This window comes from Telmatherina bonti (assembly GCF_933228915.1).
Source record: "Telmatherina bonti genome assembly, chromosome: 4".
Classification (NCBI taxonomy): domain Eukaryota; kingdom Metazoa; phylum Chordata; class Actinopteri; order Atheriniformes; family Telmatherinidae; genus Telmatherina; species Telmatherina bonti.
The window spans coordinates 16,611,314-16,617,576 of NC_136622.1; positions in this window are offsets into that span (position 1 = coordinate 16,611,314).

The following is a 6,263-nucleotide window of genomic DNA, read 5'->3' on the forward strand; positions in this document are numbered from 1 at the left end:
ATGCAGCCATCAGAACACAAATCCTACTGATTTCTATGCTGGCGACGTGTCCTCATCCGAGGTGGCCAAAAAAACTGCTCGACACATTGTCTGTCCCAGGGCAGCGGAGGATATACATAGACTTATACATAGACTCACAGTAGTGGAGACTGTCATGATATTATCAATAATATTAATATTATTATTATTATGTTATTGCCTTCTTTCCACCTACACTTGTTTTACAAAGGACGACAGCCCGATGGCAGCGAGTGTTAGGAAAGACTGCACTGCAGCAAGAACGTTTCTGGTTCTTTTCCCTTCTTTAACTCTGCTGGATGCTCTTCTGCAGAAAATTGTTGGGTTTCAGTACACATTTCTTACTGTAGCAGTTTCTGTAGCAGTTGCTGTGCATTGGCCTTCTGGATGGCTTGTTTGATTATTTTTAATCCTGCTTTGATGCTCCTGTTCTGTTCTGAACCGTGAGTTAAGCGTATGTGTAAAATATCAAGAGTTTACTCTCCAGCATCGTACCCACGGCCCTGTACTCATTAGCATATTTAATGTTATGGCACTGTTTTTCAACCACTGTGCCGTGGCACAGTAGTATGTCGCGAGAGATTATCAGGTGTCCCCTGAGAAATCACCCAAATTCACCTAATTGTCTAAGAAGCAGCTCTGTGTTCATCCAGGTTTTGACAAGATGGACTTTAAATTAACAATATGGGCTTTAAAAAAAAAAAAAAAAACATTTTGGTTTGTGGTGTGCTTTGTGATTTTTCAGTGAAAAAAAAGTTGCCTTGGCTCAGAAAAGGTTGAAAAACACTCCCCTAGATATTCCTGCCCCCTCTCCATGAACTGGTCAGCTTACTGTCTTGAATCCAGGAGGAAAGCTATGGCTGCTGCTGTTCCAGCAGACCCAATGCGGACCTCTGCCTGGCAAGCGGGGTTTGTTTCAGGATAAGAATCGTCACACTGGTGGTCAACTGGTTCTCCTGGTGGAGATATTTAGGAAGGGAACCATTTAATCTTCCTTATTTATGATGTCTGAGTGTTTTCTTTACCCCAAGTTCAGGTGATAGAGAAAAAAAATTCAATCGAACCGAAATCCTGATATTTCTTTAGATTTTTCTACAAACTTGATCACATTTCAATATACACACGATTACATGATAAATTCCCTGGTTTCACCTCCTACACATAGAAACGTAGAAACTACATTAATATATGAGTCTTTGTAGTAGGAGTGGAGAAGCAAACCATAGGCATCGTCAGAGAACTCTTCCTCTCTTACACTGAACAAAATACATAGATGCAACACTCTTGTGTTTGCTCCCGTTTCTCATGAGCTGCACTCAAAGATCTAAAACTTTTTCTACATACACAAAATAACATTTCCTTTAATTAGTGTTCACAAATCTGTCCAAGTCTGTCGGTGAGCACTTCTCCTTTGCCGAGATAATCCATCCCACCTCACAGGTGTGGCCTATCGAGATGCTGAGTTGACAGCATGATTATTGCAGAGGTGTGATTTTAGGCCGATAACAATAAAAGGCAACTCTAAAATGTGCAGTTTTGCTTTATTGGGGGGGCTGAGGGGTGGGGCTGGGGGATCTCTGAGTGCAGCTCAGAACAAATGGGACCAAACACAAAAGTGTTGCATTTATATTTTTGTTGAGTGCATTTGAGCACTTTGTGTATGTTCTAAAGCCACTCATAATTAACCCGGATCACCGAAGGCGGTGTGAAGGCCTACTGAAATGCAAAAATTTTTTCTTCTTCTCTCAAATTTAACATTTGATCTCCACAAAACTTGGTCAGGGTGATGGTAAGGGCAAGCACAGAATTGGGGGGGGGGGGGGGGGAGGCGTCACCAGGGGAGGCAGTAGTAGGTTGAGTGTTGCCATCAGTGCGAGGGTATTCATCCCAGCGTTCAGCTTTATTCACAAATTTTAATCCAGAATCACTGTTAAATAAACGAATCATTCATATTGTGGCTTTTTTTCCCACTGCATTGTGATGAAAAATATTTTTAAAAAAATATAAATGAAAAATAGCACATTAGCTTCTTTTTACATTGGATCTTTACAGGTATTAGTAGTGGCATTAAAAATATGAACATAGGTAGATGGATAGATATGTATTTTCCCGATGCAGAAGGAAATGCAGGTGTGCAGCAGCTTCATGAATACAAAAATAAAATGGCATGTTAAAATAAAAACCACACAAAAAAAGTCATAATTGCACAAAACAGCATGGTGTAATGCTGTGAAAAATGTATCCAACGTAAACAGCATAAATATTTAGCACAAAGATACTGTCATCTCTATAGATTTGGACTAAAGGGAAAGTTAGGAACAACATGCAGATTGGGGAGGTGGCTGCAGGACAATCTGACAACCTGGTCATACTGTTAGCTGAGCTCTTGAGTGATTTCATACTTGATCAGCAACTTCCGTCTTGATTTCGGAAAACCTGCTGTGAGCCCGCAGGAACAAGAAATCTAATTTGTGTTGCAAATGTTTCCTATAATTCCAAAGCTGTTGATGTGGAACCCATGCAATCCTTTTTAACCTTGCTCTTTAACAATAAGATTAAATCAGATAAGTTTATTTTTAAAAGTTTTATTTTACTCTCAAAAAGCCCTGATGTGAAAGACATTCAAGCTGTTTTCCTGCAGCAACAGTGCAGAGTAATGTAAGAAGCATATGTTATTTAAAGGGGTCCTATTATGGTATTTTAAGTTTTCTGAGCTTTCTACAGTATTACAGTGTTGAATCCTCATCAGACATGTGAATGGCACTGTTTTTTATCACCTAAACGCATGTTTGAGTTTGAGTTTGAGTTCCAGCAGGCTCTTCGTTCGGTTTCCATGGCGACGAAAAACGCGTCATTTTAGAGAGTTTTTTCTACTTCGAAATCCTTGTGACATCCCGGGGGATAAGATTCGATGATTGGTTACCTTCTACTGGTTAACAAGGGCATGTACAAATACATCAGGCGGGTGGAAAACGTCGGATAAAGTTATTTCAAACGATGGCTGGTGAGTTTACCAAAGAGAGACATCCTGCTGCATTCGTTGCTGTGGGTTGCTGTGGGTTGCTGTTTTCCACTTCGTTTTCAGGGTCTGATTCAGGTTCCAACATGCAGGGCTGTATGCTATGTGTTGACATTGTATTTTGTTTTTTTTATTGAGTTCATATGAACCTAATCCTTCTGTTTATGAGATGTTACAATGACGACAAAAGCAGGTGCGGTGCGCGCTCCCGATGTAGCGCAGTGGTAGGAGGCGGGGCTTAATGCGGAAGAGTCTCAATCCACCAGTTTCCAGTGTCCAGTACATTGCAGCCCTATTAATGCGGAAAACGTCCTGTCTTGTGTCACATTGGCAGTGTCTCACAACATCCATGTACACACAGGGATGTGCCTATATTCATGATGAAACTTCACTTTTTATTGAAGCTGCTTCCATTCACACTGTATCAAATTACTTGACTCCAAAGGAGTGAGCATCAGTAGTAACTAGACGGATCAATATAGACCAGGGATCCGCAAACCTGGTTTTAAAGGACTGGTGTCCAGCAGGTTTTCCAAGTGTTCCTGCTGTAACACACCGGACTCAGACTCAAACAAGCTCTGCACATCTGCTAAATACACACTGATTTGAATCAGGTGTGGTGCAGCAGGGACACTTGAAACAACCTGCAGGACACCAGACCTCAAGGACCAGGACTGGGATCCCCAATATAGACCACAATGCATTGCGGGCAGGAGCTCAAAGTGACACAAACGTCAAAGCAGATATGCAACAAAGAAAGAATAAAATTCAAAATAAGATTTTTTTCTTTTTATTCACAAGTTTGGATTGGATTTGGAACGATGTGTGGTGGTTCCTGTGGTGACAGTCTGCAGTCACATGATCTGCGACATGGAGAAAATTGCCAGCTTTGTGTCCAAATTGTCTACAAAATGAGTGCACTATGTAGTGTGGTATATAGTGTGGCCCTATGTAATAAATGGGGGGTTGGGGAATAGGATGGATATTCGGACACAGCCACGTTTTTCATTTTATCACTGTTGGAAGTTTCCTGATTCAGAACTTTGGCTGCATTTGACTAAGTTGCTGCTGTTGCCTGGCAACATCAATCTGGTCTCCTGATCTTGAATGGAAGAGTGGAGACCAGATTGCTGTAGCCTAGCAACAATTCTAGAATGATTCAAGCAAAAACGGAACTCAAGTCTGCTTTGATGAGACACTGTCACTAAGATGTTTCATGACATCATAAAGTGACATCACAGTCCCTATAAAATCTCGTTGCTTTTGTCATCAAGTCAGTCCGTTTAGAGAACGCATCTCGGTACACATCCAGGTTCGCATCTCAGTACGCATCTAGATTTTGGAAAGAGATTTTGACTATGGAGACCTTTGAAAAAGTTCTAGTCCAACGTGGAAAACTTTCCACCAAAGCGTCGGAGAATGAAACTCCAGCTGCACAAGAAACAACGTTTTTCATCGAAGAACAAAGTGCAACAGATCATCAAGCTCAAAGGAAAGGACAAAAGAAGTCCAAGAAAAATAGATCTATGGAGCCTGTCTGGGAGCTCCACTTGGAATCGATGGACAAATCCTACGAGGATTACCTAGAGGAATTTCCTCAGTTACCAAAATTGGATAAAGTTCCATCAGTTTTTCAGGACAAAGTGGAGTCCAACTCTGACGCTTCTGTCAAGAGTGGATATTTTCCCACACTGCTGACAAAATCATCTCAAGATCACGAAGGTCAGAGTGACGACACAAAGAGCGATGTTTGCAGGGATTCTGACAACCAAGAGAATCTCCACAAGATAACTTTTGGTGGCCCGGGATCAGAAGTTCCACCTGAAATAATTGCAAACATAAATGTGTCCTTTGATCAGACTGAGAAAGATCAAGACAACAGCAGAGAACTCCATATTTTCACTGTGCAGACAAGTGGAAAGGAAAATCAAAGGAAATGTAAACAACACAAGAAAGCAAGGTGCTGTACCCCTTTGGTACCCATCTTTGAGGTTCCATCTGACCCCACAAAAGGTTCCTTTCAGGCACTAAAGGTTTCAGACGACCAATCACAGAAATCTGAAGACCTGAAGAATCTCCCGATTACATTCGGAGCCCCAGGATCTGAACTTCCTGTGGAACTTTTTGAGAACCGAAAGCAGCCCCGCCATGAGGCTGAGAAATACTCTGAATGTCTCACCGACAAGAACCAGAGAGACGACAGAGAGGTTTGTTCCAAATCTGAAAAGCTGGAGGATCCACAAAAGATCACCTTTGGAGGAACAGGATCAGAGATTCCCTTAGAACTTTTGGCAAACACAAACCTGCCGTTTAATCAGACTGGGACAGACCACCACATCAAGAAGGAACTGCATAGTACCATTTTGCAGACGGGTGTACGAACAGATCAAAGAAAAGTCAAATGTGGTAAGAAAGTGAAGCAACGTACACCTTTGGTCCCCATCTTTGAGGTGCCAATTAAAGCTCCAAATGAGTCTCTTCAGGAACCAGACTTTGCTGAAACTCCATCAAAGCAATCTGGAAACCTGATTATTCCACCTATAACATTTGGATGCCCAGAATCCAAATTACCAGTGGATCTCACTGCAGAACCACTGGTTCTAACCCAAGAGGGTGAATCACAGCTTGAGAAGACGTCCAGTTTTGTATCATCGGTGACTGAAGAAGCTGTTTCACCACCTGAAAACATAAACCAGTCCTGTCATCAGGAAGAGAATCTGACATCTGCACATCACATAGACAGAAGTCAGACAGACAACACAGAGGCTAAGATGGAGAAAATATCATCTGAAAACAAAACAAAGGTCCAGGAAGTAACATTCCCTGAAACCGTTTCATCTGCGCAGCCTCCTGTCAGAAAACCTGATCACGGTTTATCTGTGATGTTAACTGACAACGTTTTCCAAACACCTGTTGCAGACCAGGTACACCAATCTGGAGCAACTTCAGAGCAAGCAACTGAACCTGACAAGCTTGCTCCCATCCCTGCAGAGCAATCCATACAGGCTTCCACCAAACTTTCTGAGAATGAAACACCAGGTGCACAAGAAACAATGTTTTTCATCGAAGAACAAAGTGCAACAGATCATCAAGCTCAAAGGAAACGACGAAAGAAGTCCAAGAAAAATAGATCTATGGAGCCTGTCTGGGATCTGCACTTGGAATCGATGGGGAAATCATACGAGGATTATCTTGAGGAATTTCCTCAGTTACCAAAACTTGATAA